Below are 16591 nucleotides of genomic sequence, written 5' to 3'. Positions count from 1 at the left end.
GGAAGAAGGCAATCATTCCTGGAATGATTGCCTTTTAGCTCTCAGCACCGACAAGAAGCAGCCAACATTTAAGTAAAAGGTTTTGAAAATAGAAAATAATCAACTTCAAGCAATGGTGTCCTATGTTGTTTAAGAAGAGCACTATAAGTTTGCAAAGCAGAGAAATGTTTAAAATTAGCAAGTGCGGATATCTAACATAAAAAGAAGAAGAAAAATATATGTGACAGCACACGAGTTTATAGGCTGTACTAGGAGAAGTATTCAGGTATTCAAGCTCTATAAAGACGGTGAGATTGTGCTTGCTACTTCTAATGCTTGTTGTGGGAAAGTTCCAATAAACTGTAAGAATGAATTAGAATAAAAATTTTAAAAAATTGAGGACGTGGTTAAAATTGTGCATTAAGTACCAGATGACTGCAAAGAGTTGTATGACATCATTTTGTCATGGCCTTCATATGCAATCTGCAGGTGATGAACATTCTGATAGTGATTAGCAGTGCTGTGCAGAGAATGTTCATGATGCAGGTTCAAATACGTTGAAGAAAATGTTGTGTTACTTAAAATTTATTATCGAGAATTGTTAATGTAAACATTTTATTTGGTCAGAACATTTGTCTTGCATTCATAGTAATGTTATATCAACTAATAACTGGGCTGTAATATTTAAAAAAACTGCATTTATTTCTTGCTATGTTCGAGTGAGAACCAGAAGGAAAATATTCCACCATGTTTTTATAACTGTGTCTATTTACGTATGAACAATTTACAAAAAGTATTGCTTTAGAATTATTGTCAGAGCTTTGTATTATAATTTCACAATATAAAGTTTTTTTGAATTATTATAGTATTTTGAGCCCCACAACTATTTCATTGATTTCCCAAAAATTACACTATGTGGAATCTGAACTTCCTCCTCTCATCCATTCGATCATTGGTTGATTGAACTACGTTATTTTCGTCGCTTTTCTGTCACATTTGGCTAATCGCGTCGATGAGGATGAGTGATGATATGATGAAATTAATGGAGAGACACAAAGAGACCCATGCCCAGGCCGGGATCCGGCACCCCTGGCGTCGTTGTGTGCTGTAGCCAAGGGAGGCCTCGGAGGGTTGACACACACACACACCGAAATCCTATAGATATCTTATTTAAATAGTGTATATTGGTAATTAACTTTACTTTGCTATCAGGATTAAACAGCTTGTATAATAAGTTGTAATATACTGAGAAATTCATCTTCAGGACTTCTACACCACTTTTTAGCCTTTAGATGGCGGCTGCTGCTAAGGAATATGCTCGTCCCGAAACAAAATTCTGGCTCAGGGGCTGGCGATGGAGAAATAATTATTTTAGCATATTAAATAAATTTTGAAGTAAAAACAGAACATGCGAAAACTTAACACCACTGAAGCAGAATTCTCGTAGGCGCCCATTATTCATGTAGAACTCTTTTCCGTAAATTTAATGTGTTAACTCTCCCCTTCATATACATTTATGAATGCTTAATTTATGTTAAGCAAAATATTTCCAACTTTGCCAGAAATGAGGAAATACATGGCCTAAACACAAGAAATAAAGACAAACTTCACATAAAACACTGCCGCCTTAACTTATGTAAGAAAGGTCCCTTAAACTCTTCTTTAGATCTCTATAATAAACTACCACAAGATGTGAGGAAAAAAACAAAATTGATGATATGCAAGCACAAGATAAAATCGATGCTTCTGAAGCATGTTTTTTATTAAACAGCTGAATACATGGAAGCGACTTTTACATAAGACAAAATGTATATAATGTAGTATAATCACATATTCTTGTAAATTTAAATGTCAAATGAATGTGGATACTTAGGCTGTAGTGTTCTATAACTTCATGTTATATGTTTTTGTACCAGAGTAAGACCCAATTTTTTACAATGTTTGGTTATGTATTTTGTATTTGTATGTGTAAAATCTATTAATGTAGTATTTTATTGTAATGTAAGTACTGACATGTCCTATATTACCATGTACTGTTATTTGTACTCACCGGTAGTCCTTGGACGCAAAAAAAACTAAACTAGACTAAACTATTCTGCCTTGGTAGTGCCATTTAAACAAGGCTTTATTTAAGTGAATTGATTTGAATTGATTTGTTGTTTTAAGTCAACTTTATGCACAATAAGGCTAATCGGGACTGGACCTACAGTTTAAAGTGAGATCCGAACCACTATGTGCCTCCACCGAGAATCGAACCCGGGAAGGCTTTAATTAAATAATAATAATATGAGTAAACTGAAGCAATGCATAATTCATCTCTGCAGCCTTTCCTATTTCCTCTAGAGACAATATGCAATTCTATGGAAATCTATCTCAATGCATTTCTTTCGTATGCATTTTATTCTGTCGGATCTCTGGTGATTCATTTTCGAAACGAAGTTTTACAGTTTTCGTGATATGAATAATTCAGTGATTTCTTCTTATGGCTAAAATGAGATACAGAATTATAATGGCAAAAAATATGTTTCCTGTCGGCGATACTAACTTCAATTTGGCGGAGGACAAGGCTGACATGCATATACAAAATGTGTGTGTGTGTGTGTTAACCTTATGTAAATATATAGGCCTTCAAACACACACACACACACACACACACACACATATTGTGCCACCTACTGCACATCTTGTATTCTGTTATTTCTTGGAAACGAACTCAGAACTGTAATTTGGAGTTTTGAATGCTTAATAACTTTTAGGTAACATATTAAAGGGATGACTTAAGTTGTTGTTTTTTTAAGAGAAGTTTTGATCTTTTTCTTTTCTTACTATGATCCCATGATTGTCCCATCCTGAAATTTTGAACACATGCTTACAAAAGGTCCTTCTATAATATAATTTTTTTGAAAATTTTTGAAAATTGTGTTTTTGAGATTTTCAAAAATAAAAATTTTGAAAAATAACTGAAATTTTGTTGTCTACTCAATATGCTCATGTCGCATAAAATAGAAAACCCTTTAAAAGAGCTTTAAAATGAGCCCATGATGAACTTTCTAACTGAAGTAGGTACGAGATATTTGCATTAATGTGAATCAAAATTGCGGAAAAGAATTCAGTTTTTTTTTAATTTAAAAAAATAAATTTCAGGATAAATGCGTGTTCAAGAATCTGAAAACTTGTAGTTTTCATAGTCTCTATGGGTACATTTCATAAACCAAGAATCATAATAATCTAAAAGGTGAAGGTTCAAAATTAATTCGTAACGAACTTTAAAGTTCGTTGGATCTTACGAGTACCTAGAATGTTAACCAATTAATCAATGGGTGATGTAAGTTACTTATCATTCATCCTCTGACGTGAGCACTCGTCATTGGCATGACGAGTTAACGCTTGGCAATGCGAAAGGTACAAAACTTAAAGAACTATACTGCAGAAAAGACAATGGTCACTCGTTGGGTTTTGTGAACCGTTGAACCTGAATCATGGCTGGGTGTTAGGATAATTACCTGTCTATCTGAAGTATTAGGCTGAATAGAATATGCGAAGTCCTCTGTTAGCTTCTCCAATTTGTCGACCAGAGCGTCGTTCCACTTCTGACCTACTGCTCTGCTTTTCTTTTTCCTGTTGTTCTAATAATTGTCGCTGAAGGCGTCTAGTTAATATTGGGCTACGTTTAAATTTGGGGGTGGAACTTGCAGTTGGACCGCTGACATCTAAATTAAAGCTTGTAGTTCCTCGTGCTATATCTAATAACTGGTCTAATGTTTCATCGAGTTCATCAGCAAGGTGAAAGCTCGACATCTATCATGGCATACAGTGGCGTACGCAAGGGGGGGGGGTTACCGGGTTTAACCCCCCCCCCACTTGAACTTTTGAAATATTATGGAAAATGCTGGAGAAAAAAAATGGCTAATTTATCACAGTCAAAGATCTGCGACAGTAATAATAATAATAATAATAATAATAATAATAATAATAATAATTTGAATTATTATTACCATGCAGCATGAAGAAAAACACAACATTCCAAACACAATCTAAGCGGCCGCAAAGTTCAATTTTGCAATTTTTTTTGCAGAAAGTCGCGCAGTGACTCTCGCGAGAATTGTGAAAATTCCTTGCTTCGTCGCAGTGTGCCAAAGTTATTGCAAACGTTCTTCCCGGTAATGATTTCGCATCCCCTTGTGAACTCTCAAGTGATGCTGAGTCTATATCCACATCATTAAATAATGTTGAAGAAGTGCTTTGTGAATCACCTAGAAGTGATAAATGTGTTGGAATGTCTATAAACTTACTTTTCAACGAAAACATAGACTCAGTGGAATTTAGCAACATGTATTCTCGCGCTTCATCATCATCCTGGGAGAGTTCCATAGGTAAAGGTAATGTAAATTCCCCCGTGCATATAGCACCGTGCCATGAAGGCACACGTAGTGGTGTGGCGGGCCCCAAAGATTCTCGATCTCGAACTATTTTGCAGGTGATGTGATCCTCACCATGCTCCGGCAGCCTTCATCCCCCAGGGTTGCTCTCAGGTACCCATTGCTATGAGGCTGGGTGCGGAGACAAGGCTGGATAAATTTCAACCAATTCCGGGAATCGAACCCGGATATCCCACGAAGTTGTCAGACAAGACCAGCGCGGCTCCTTGAATGAGTTTCATATTTCGATTATTTCAATAAATTTAATATATTTGCTTGTTTTTATGGATTTTCTTCACACTTAAAATGTCTCACTTATCATATACAAATAACAGTTGACTAGACAATTATTTTGTAACAAAGAAACAAAAGAAATGTAATTTTGTTCTATTTCTTTCATAAATAGCAGATGCATTAGTAGTAATTATTAGTAGTAATTAAACTAATTAATTAATTGATTATAAGAATTATTAATTAATTTATTATTATTATTATTAATAATTAAAGTATAATAAAACAATGGTAATGTGAATTTGTAGAAAGTTTTCGAAATAACACCCCCCTTGATGAAATCCTGCGTACGCTACTGATGGCATATATAAATTCTTCTCCCCCCATTAATGTTAGAAACCTTTAAGCCCTATGTATTTTCAAAATCAATTGTGGCAAGGACATACCAAAAAAAACTAAACAAGTGAGCAAAATTTTGGGGTGGTTTGAATTTAAAACTGATTGTTGAAACCTCTACTAGATAACATTCTATTTTCTCATCGTATTTCTCTCTGAATGGTTCATCTCATGCGGTCAGTGGCGTATTGATGCCCTGGTCAACGTGAAGCATTCAGAGAGACTTTTATAAAATAAAATAAACATACAATCTTATGGCTTGTTACGAATTGTTTACCGGTTGATTTAGCATGGAATGTGCCAGCCTACTGTCTTTACAGAAGTATTCACGTGGAAAGCAATGACGTCCACGTTTTCTGTTTCGGTGGTCATGACTCCTCAGCAGGATGCGAAATCCAGGGAAGATCCTCCTCCCCACCAAAAATCTTGTCCTCAAAATTCGCCCACCAAAAATTTCCAGGGGGGGGGGAGTTTTTGTTGTAACAACAAAAGATAAGGAATAGGTAAGGAATTACTTTTGACTTGAATCGAACACACATACATACATACCTCGTACATACAACTATGCTTGTGACTGTTGCATGCTTTCTCTCTCTTTTAAGAGATCATGAACAGATCTGACCAATAACAACATATGCACAATAAAAGTAAAACAGGAAAATAAGGAAAAATATAAATATGAAATCTAATTGATTTAGAACTAAACATTTATACATAATAAAAATATTCCAACTATCTTGTAATTATTGACATCTTTAAGCAGTTAGTAAAGGACTTAGTTAGCTACTTTATAAAATATCCGATATTAACAAAAGTAACAAATCAATTCCTTTATATGTATTTTTAGTAATTTACTTTTACATGTAATAACATTACAAATATTATTCAAAAAGAAGATAATGGCGATTCTGAAGTTGGCAACCTGAATTCTTAGGAGTTGGCAACCTGAATTCTTAGGAGTTGGCAACCTGAATTCTTAGAAGTTGGCAACCTGACTACCGTTGGGATGGCAACGTGGCTTCCTTGAAGACGTCAAGAATGAATCTAGTCTTCTCCCTTCCTCCATAGCCTAGGACCAGGTGTCATTTGAGATAGCCCAGCTCTTAGACACAGCATACGCCACTGGTGTGTAGATAGATAGATAGATAGATATGGATATACATACATATACATAGCTCTATATACGTAGTATATGCGTGTGTGTGAAGTTTATGAACTACCTCTTCCTCACCAATCTTCAATGATTTCGCACTCCTGAAATTCTCTCTCTCTCTCTCTCTCTCTCTCTCTCTCTCTCTCTCTCTCTCTCTCTCTCTCTCTCATGCCCTCTTTCTTTCTTTATTCCTTATTCTTTTCTCCTTTTCTTTCTCCATCTCTTTCGCTCTCTTTATTTCTTATCCTCACTCATTCTCTTTCTGTTTCTCATCGTTTCTTGCTATAGCTAATATAAATACATAGGCGTACTCGGCCTTTTTCCATGGGGACACTCTGGGACTCCCGGGTTCGAATAAGGCATGGCCATGGGTGTTCTTTGTGAGTGTTCCTTCATCAATTTCATCATATCATCAATCATGTCCATCTTCGCGATTAGCCAAAAGTAGCTGAAAAGCGAAGTAAAACAAACCAAATCAATTAATCAATTCAGGGGGTTAACAGAAGTTGGCCAAAGAGGTCAATGCTTTATTTTAAATTATTTGAAAAGCGAATAATATTTATTTTACTTTCCACTTTAAAAAAAGAGCAATGAACAGAATTATTTTTTTTCACCAATCGTTTTCTGGTGCAAGTACCTCCCTTGCCTCCCACTAGATACTCTCATGTGTAAATGATTTCGAAAATTATAATTCATTTAACAACGTCGAGCTGATAAATAAATCTAACCTCTAATCTCACCCTTTTGTCTTCAAAGGGAGGAAAACACGCCCTACACTAGGGTGAGAGAAACTCTCCCCAGCGTGAGGCAAGGAAACTAACCTCTTGTGGACGCCTATTTGTGACAAGCCAAACTGACCCCACACCTTTTTTTTGCTTCTAAGGCCATTTCATTTGTGGGCTAGTACCCCACACTCATCCACTGGCAACGCTTCTGGTGGAAAAAGAGCACAGCAACAAAACTTGTTTTATAAGCAAGACTTTGAAAATATCTGTGATTTGTTTTCTCATTTCTTGAGGTGAAAAACGTCAGTCTCTTGCGCAGTTCGAAGTGACGTAGTGGTGACGTCGTCGCCTTGTCAGTACGGGGTGGAGGCACATGTGGTTCCGTTCTCACTTTAAACTGTAGGTTCAGTCTCAATTAGCCTATCTGTGCATAAAGTGGACTTAGAACTCAAACTACTCTATCACCTCTCCACAGGGGCGATTCCTCCATGTAGGAAGTGAGGAACTTCTTACAATTCATTTATACTTGCTTCCAGTTCTCTACTTTTTAGGAGTTTAATAATAGTAATGCGCGTTATAAAATTATGAGCGCAATGTACGTATAATTGACTAGGTTAGCCACTGTCAAGAGTTGACTGACTGGTGCCGCTACTTTCAGCCAAAAGACGATGGACACACAGGCTTGGCTGCCGCTCGCTGAGAAATATCGGCGGTCATCCTACAGACAGATGGGTGAGGAGTGGAAAAGGGGCAGGGGGGAAGGTTGTGGTTTTTAAAGATCCAGCGAGGAAGCATCGAGGGGTTCCTACAATCAGTGGTGCCAACCCCAACAAAATGTCACTAAACGTAGCACAGTTTGATCTTCGTTGGCCCCTAGCATCCTGCTTTTGGCATAATGGTCAAATCTAGCATAATCAGCAAACGCGATTCCCTGGGAGAGGGAAATAGAATTCAAAGGAATACGTTTTCAGGAAATAGAAATAAAATTACTTCCATATCTTATTTATACTTCACCAGCGGACTTGTTTTAAATAAAAGGGAGTATGCATACACAGCGACACGCTTTTTTTACAACCATGCGACGATTCATCCTCTATATTTTCTTTATCCTGTCGATTTTGTTCCTGAGGAGATTTTACGGCACTAAATCGATACAAGGTTGGGGGTAAACAAACCATTTTCTCAAACCGTTTCAAGTTCTATGCTGAACCCATTTCGTTTGTTGAGCCTTCTACACAATTTTGCGTAGTGAATAATAAGTAACGCAAGTCCAAAACTCAAAAAGTATATGGATAATTGATCTTAAAACTGAAGTTATCCGAAAAAAATAATTAATAATAAATTCTAGCACAATTTAGAAGCATTTAGCCTAATTTCAGAGTTAAGCAGCACTTTTTATTATCCTGAATCCATACGACAGGGAGAGGGGACAAATCGATATTCTTGCAAAATCTGAAATAACGGACTTCCGGTGGCGGTAATAAGTGAGTCGGACGTATTGCGTTGAGCTCTCTATTTTTCGCTAATTACGGTAAGAAGAATCAAGTTCTAGTGTTATCCGGATATTATCTAGTGTTTCGGAAGTTGTCAGATGCCCGATGTAAGTAACCCGGTTCCGTGGTTGTGAATAATTGTACAAAAATCGCTAAAAACTGTGCTTACCGAAGTACAAAGACGGTGCTTTGTTTTGATTCAAAGAACAGTTCTTTTGAATCAGTGGACTCAGATCGCATTATATACACCGTTAGCCACATTTGTGGTTCGTCAGCTTTCCATTGGTGATCGAAGTGCATAAAACCTAATTAAAATCTCACATCGGACTGTACTTTGGGGAACTGAGAGCTAGTATATTCGTGTAATCGTGTAATTCGGCAAAAAATCACCGGTTCGCGAGTGCGGGGTCATCGTGCTGTATAAAAGACATTGTACTGCACATTTGCTTCATTCCTTCCGGACACAACAGGAAGATACAAATCGTGGTGTACACTTTGACAGGTGTTGTGTGCACCGATAATATGTTCGAAAACGCAATTGGGGGGTGTTTTTCACCAACTTAGGCGTCTTCGTAATTTGCTTCCCGTTTCCTCAAGCTTCGACAATGAAAAAACAGGACTTTGAAACACCTAAATCCCCTCCACTCAGGACTGCTCGATACAGACGACGTGGTTTTCAGCTTTCCTCATCTGATACGGATCTGACAGAAATACATGGACCACACATATTACAAGGATCGACTGTTCCCAACTTTCGCTCCAGAGAATCACTTCATAATTCCACGAATTCGCTCCCAGATGCTATTACGGACCCTAAACTACAGAAAACCGAATCTACAACTAGTGTTTCCAACAAGAGGCCCCGTGATAGTGGCGATTCATCTGGTGAGGATTCCCGAGTGGATGCTGAGGGCTTTCAGCTCAGCAAGAAGACGGCAAGGAGATTACCGATATATCAGCCAATATCCATCCCACTGAATAATCAATTTAGTGCTCTTCAGGAACACGAAACTGAGGATGCTCCTGGTGACAAAGGGGATGATACAACCACACGAAATTCTATTCAAGATACCCGTCGAATGAAACCACCACCCATATATGTGTTTAACCTTAACAATTTCTATGCCCTCTCCCAACACTTCAAAGCACTTAAAATTAATCCTACAATATACCATACTTCTACTGGATCAAAAATTCACTTTGCCACTATGGAGGAGTATAATATTGCTATTGATCATCTGAAAAGTCATAATCTCGAATATGCAACCGGGACTCAAACAGGGTTTCCGGTACTTCGAGTTGTACTGCGAAAACTTCCAATGGATACAAATATTATGGATATCGGTAGATTCTATCAAGAACTAGGTTATGATGTGCTCAAGGTATCTCAGTTGAAACAGAAGGATCAAAGTACCCATAAACTCGTGCCATTACCTCTTTTTCTGCTGACCATTAAAAAGACTGAATTTGCGAAAGGAATCTATAAAGAACCATATTGTGAACAACACCGTGTGGTGATAGAGGAGTATCACCCACGGCAATTTATACAGTGTTTTAAATGTCAGAGACTTGGACATGCCCAACAGAACTGCAATGCCATAGCTCGCTGTGTCAAATGTGCTCAATTACATGATACACGGAAATGTCCTAAAAAAGACCGTACATCACCTGCTAAATGTGTAAACTGTGAAGGTGACCACCCTGCTAACTTTCGCGGTTGTCCAATTTTCCAACGTGTACAACGAGCGCAAGAACTCCGCAAAAATGGTGTACAGTCTTCTTCTGACACTCCTAAGCAATCACCTCCTTCCTTACAAGACCAGACAGCTTTCCCTGCACTACCAAACACTAAGAGCTATGTTACTGCTGCAAATACAAAAACTAATACCAGAGGCCAGGAATTTAAGGACATTTGGACTAGCATAAAAGAAATTTTCGATTTCAGGGGTTTTCTTCAAAAAATTAAATCTGGACTACAGCGAATTAGTCATGCCAAGACAATCGTAGATAAGTTCAGTGTTGCCATGGATGTTTTGGATAACCTTTTCGGAAATGGCCCGTAAAGGTACTCCGATAAGTAGAACATTGACGTGTGTTCAGTGGAATGCTGATGGAGTTCGTACTCAATTCCTGACTTTCAAACAATTTTTACGTGAATATAATGTTGATATAGCTCTGGTGAATGAAACGCACTTGAAACCCCGTAATAAATGGAAAATTGCAAATTATACTATTTATAGAAACGATCGGTTCCCGGGACGGAAAGGAGGTACGGCTGTAGTTGTGAAATCTTCGCTATTTGCACGTCAACTTCCAAATCCAGCTCTAGAAGCTTTAGAAATCACAATAATTGAACTATTAACTACCACCGACCCACTAATTTTGGTAGCAGGATATAACGTTCCAGAACAGCTTATTCCTATACAAGAACTAGAGACTGTTTTTCGCTTGGGCCGCAAAGTGATTTTAGCTGGTGATCTAAATTGTAAAAACCCTGCATGGAATTCGCGTGTAGTGAACCGTGGAGGTGCCTCTCTTCTCCAAAGTGTCCAACAATTGAACTTGCCCATTCTTGCCCCAAGAGAACCCACTCATTATCCACGAGGACGTGGACTTCCAGATGTGTTGGATATCTTGATATATCAAGGTGTAAATATTATGACTGGTCCCTATGTTATTCATGATCTAGACTCGGACCATCAACCAATACTCTTTGAAATTGTTCATCATAATTTATTGAAGCCTCCTCCTCCAAAATATCACGTTACAACAGACTGGGATGCTTACACTCGACAATTAGTGCCTATCATTGACTTGCATTTAGCTTTAAAAAACCCAGCCGAAATTGATTCGGCTTTACAAAACCTTACAGCAGGTATACAAACTTCTTATCTTTACTCCACTATCAGAACCCCTCAGTTATACAATAACTATGGCTGTCTATCCCGTGAGGGTATGATCCTCCTGAACTGTAAAAAATATTTCCGACGGAAATGGCAACAAACTTATAACCATCGCTACAAACAGTTGTATAATCAATTTCACGATCGATTTCGCCGATATCTCATTCGGCAGCGACAGGCAGATTGGGACACCGAATTCTCCGGGATATCAATGCAGGATAGTAGATTCTGGCAATTATTAAGAAATTATCTGCGAAAGAATCCACAATCTGCTACCTACCCTCTCCAGGGTCCAAATGGCATGGTGTACACACCAGAGGAGAAGGCTGAAGTGTTCTCCAAACATCTGGAGGACCAATTCCACACACCAGATCAACCGCATAATGGCAATTATATCCAGAAGATTCAACATCAACTGGAACAATTACGTCATGAACCACTCACAGCTTATCCACTTCTCACAACCCCTCAGGAGATCAAAGGTGTTATAAATCTTCTTCGACCTGGTAAGGCACCTGGCTTTGATACTATTACTACATTACAACTGAAGAACGGCCCCAGAAAATTGTTAGTTTTTCTAGCAAAAGTCTTCAATGCTATATTCCTTACCGGCTATTATCCATCAAGTTGGAAACTAGCAAAAATAATCCTCTTGCCAAAACCAGGAAAGAACATTCTTCTACCACAGAATTATAGACCTATAAGTCTTCTGAGCCATGTTAGCAAAATCTTTGAACATATACTACTCAGACGATTACAAGCTGTGGTGGATGAAAAAGGCTTGCTACCGTATCATCAATTCGGATTTCGTCGACATCATAGTACTACTACGCAACTGGTCCGAGTAGTGGAGTATGTTACAGGAAACTTTAATCTCAGTCGACATACTCTAGGGGTATTTCTTGACTCCGACAAAGCCTTTGATCGAATTTGGCATTCTGGATTAATTGTGAAACTATCGGAATTGGGAGTTCCTATTTATTTGGTGCAATTATTGGATCAGTATTTACAAAAGAGACAATTTCAGGTGCAATTTTTAAGTGCTCGATCTACCGTTAAGATCATACATGCTGGTGTCCCTCAGGGAGCTGTTTTATCTCCACTTCTGTTTGCTTTATATACCAGTGATATCCCTGCTACTCATAGATGCATGTTAGCTACCTATGCAGATGATGTTGCCATCTTTACAAATAGCCCTTTACAAGATCTATGCTATAGCAGGATGAGACAACAACTATTAGAGTTGGAAGATTGGTCTACTCGCTGGTGCATGAAGTATAATTCACTGAAGAGTGCTGCGGTTTTATTTACACGTCGACATAGACAACTACCAAAGATTCTACGACTCCAGGGATCTTCTATACCGGACAAACCTTTTACCACATATCTAGGAGTGGTTTTGGACCGAAGACTAAATTTCCATAAACACATCTCAACTGTGACAGCAAAAGCACAAAATCGAGTTGGACAATTGTACCCAGTTTTCCGAAATCCTACCTTGGGACTGACGACTCGCTTGCATGTGTATAAGATGATGGTACGTCCCACACTCCTGTATGCAGCACCAGCTTGGGGTCATCTCCGACCTTCAGTCATAAGGACATTGCAGATTATACAGAATAATGTTGCTCGACTTATTACTGGTCATAGCCGAGATACTCGTATCTTACAAATCCATGAGGACCTTGAACTAGATTATGTTCAATCTGCTATATATGCCATGTGTTACAAGTTCTGGAGCCAGATCCAACAGCATCCAAATCCAGCGGTTCGGGGCATTGGAACTCGACCACAGGTCCGGATGACCCACTCCATGCCCCGAAATTTTGAACAAATCTAAATTCAAAAATGCTATTGTATTATTGTGTTATGTGTTACATATACTCCCTGTTTATGAGTACTTCAAAGTACTGTTTTCAATGGAGCAGATTAGTGTTCCTTGATAGTGCAGTTATAAAAGCACAGATTGTGATTTTGTTGTTTCTTTGTTACTTATTGTTACTTATATATTGTTATCATTATTATTATTCTATGTGGTTATTTTATGTTTTGTGTCTTAAAGTGATGTGCAAAATGTAGTTTGCGATTAGAACTTTTCATCAGTGCACCGAACTATGTATGGTTTGAAAAATAATAGTGATTTTTTCCTTCCTCTGTCAATGCAAAATTATAACAAGGAACTCAACAATTTCAAATTAGTGAAATAATACAGATGAACTATTGTCCAAATCCCGGCCGACAGTCGACCCGGGTTATAGCAAGAAAAATGTTGTATATACACTCTTTTGTAAGAACATGATAGTAAGTCAAGGGCACAATGGTCCCGATACTTACAAAAAACCTGTTAATAAAGCATTGGCATTGGCATTGAAATAACGTCAACACTATTTTCGTTAGATTTTATAGGTTCACATTAAAAAATTTCATGGTTCAAGGGTGCAAGGGCCCCTTGCCCTACCTTGTGCGTGGGCCTGCAAGTAACATTCTAAATGCAATGCGATTTGTGCGACTGTAATTGAACGCATTTTTGAAACTTTCCTCAGTTTACCATTAACTTCTTCCTACACTCCAAAGAAGTCAAGAGTCGCCACTGCCTCGCCAAGCTCGGCCGAATGAAGTTTGGATCTTCATATTTCTGACGTCATCTGCAAAGAGAATTGTGAGTCGATTGGTAAATGATGGTGCCCTTAAGGTGTTCTCTGTTAAAAGTAAAAGCAAACATGGCGACCTCTGAAGGCCATCACGTGTTCGGACGGAGGGGAGGAGGGGACGTAGGAAATGTAATTCTTCATCGTCTTCGGGGCAGAAAAATTGGTGCTTATCCGAAACGTTTCTGACAGGTTGCTGTGTTGTCCGTTTCGACATGAAGATCACGAAGCTTTGCAGGCACGCACCAAGGTTGGAGTCGATACACAAAATCAGTTTAAATCGTTGGGAAACAGATCTAACGGCTTCATTCGAAAGTGAATGATAAATGTTGTTCAACAACTCTTGATGATTAATTTGATTTGATTTTTGTTATTTAGCGCAGCTTCTATGCAACTTTGGGCTAATCGCGACGATGAGGATGAGTGAATATATGATGATATTGAAGGGACTCGAATCCGGGTCGCCTGGTGCATCTCTTGATGAAATTGAGCAGAAAATTCCAGAAAATTCTGAGAGAATATTTGGTGGTGTTGAACCAGGATTATTGCAGATGATGTCGGGTGGGCGATTAAAAGAAACGATTGAAAGAGTGTTATATCTACTTTTAATTGAGTATTTGGATATTTAGAAATGCTAAATTGAAAACAGAATAATATTTACGTCGATTCTAATATATTACTCAATTGTGTAATGTCACAAATAGGTTATTGACTAACCTACATATTTCAGGTACTAAGGAGATTGCAGTTTGGAGAGCCATTATTTTCAAATTCGAACAAAGTGAGAAAGTTGTATTTTTTGATTGGCTTCATTTCTTTATATGTTGAAGTAGGTCATCAGAAATTAATATTGTGCAATTTTGAGACCTTGAAAATGTTTTCCCTCCCCTGTAGAAAAAGTCAAAGTTCAAGGTCAGACCGCCCATTTTTTCATTTAAAGTGAAACATGGGTAAGTTCGGAGTGCTGTATCTTTGGAAATCAACAACATCCCAAACTTTTGTTTTGATATACTGTTAATATAAGAATGGTTGCTTATATACATTCAATTGTTTTGATGGGACATTGTTGTTTTCCATTGTTATGCGGCAACAAAGAGGGTCCAAAATGCAGTTTTTACCTGTTTTCGGCCCTTAATATCTTGGTTAAGCAACAGTACCCCAAAGATTTGTTTACTGGGCATTGAAGCTCACTATTAAGACAAGCTACCTGATATAGCACATTACTGGGATATTGATGCTGTTAGCAGATATAACCCTTTGAATACTCAAAAATTGCGAAATCCACATCTTTATAATTAGGCCTATCTCAAAACAGCATCAAGGTAAAAATACACTAAGTATGCCAACTTGTAGGTGAATATATGTACTAACACCAGGAAAGAAAAAAAAAACTTTGGGGCGTCGCCCCATTTTCGAGAAAATATTTTTTTAAATATTAGGAAATGTCAATGTATATTATTATACTTCCTCCCCTATCAGAAAGTGGAACAGACCTTTCTCCCACTTTTCTTTGTTTCAAATGGAACAGTCCATGTCTTGACAAGTTGTGGGACAGTTTTTGCTTTTCTTTCTTTGATGGATAGCGTAGTGATAACGTCGCATCCTTGTAATCAAGGTGTCCAGGGTTGATGCAAGGTTGAGGTACAAGTTGCTCGGATCCCACTTTAATCTGCAAGTTCCCAGTCCCGATTAGCTTCCCTGTGAATAAAGTGGGGTTAAAAACAAAGCTCTATATACAGTGCCGTACGAAGGACTTTCGAAAAGGGGGGAGGGGCTATACATTTCTTAGTAGGCAGCCATCTATTTGCCATCTTTTCCTGTCTGTGGCAGTCTTTTTACTGGGCCAAAGGGAGGTTTTTATCCCCACCAACCCCCCTTTATGCACGCCACTGTCTATATTGCAATAAGAGTATGTTTGTAAACGATTCTGTATTATTGTACCAAAAAAAAACATAACTTTCTTGTTATACATAACTTGAGATTCCCAAAATAAACCAATTTCAATTCAAGTAGGCCTAAGAGCGGACCTTGGTGATGGAGTTGTTACAACAGCAATCCACGACGCCAGGGGTCCCGGGTTCGAATCCCTAAGTGCCTGAACTAAGTGCCTGTACAAAATTATACATGAAGAGGAAACTACAGTAGCATCCAGATGGAATGGCAAGACATTTACTAGAATGTAGAGCTTGAAGTGGATATTCCTAGATGGGAGGAAATTTGATCGAGAATTGGGACAAGCTGAGTTTTGGCGGGGGGAGAGGGGTGCACTTCTTTGATTTAACACGTTGTAGGCAGCAAAACGTTTGCAAACTGGGGGATACCATCCCCTGCATCCTCTTAGCTTATAGCACTGCTTGAATGTTCACATCAAGATGGTCGCATGCTTTTCTGGAATGCTTGTTGTAAGTCTCATCATCTAGTTCTATCAGACGGGAGAACTGATCACTTTTTGAAAGCTTTTCCGCACCACAATTCATAGAGAACCAAGCAAATCTGGAATACCTTATTATGCTTGAAAGGTGAAGCACCCGAAATATAAATTTGTATCTGATGTTTTAAAATTTCTTTAAAAGAATTGTCATGATGATAAAAAAAAGCACTTTGGATATTTGCAGTAACAATATTAAATATGATGGAAATATCCT

The sequence above is a fragment of the Lepisma saccharinum genome, chromosome 11 (assembly GCF_977018435.1).
Source record: "Lepisma saccharinum chromosome 11, izLepSacc3.1, whole genome shotgun sequence".
Classification (NCBI taxonomy): Eukaryota; Metazoa; Arthropoda; class Insecta; order Zygentoma; family Lepismatidae; genus Lepisma; species Lepisma saccharinum.
The sequence above is the reverse complement of the archived record's forward strand: the minus strand, read 5'-3'. Positions refer to the sequence as shown.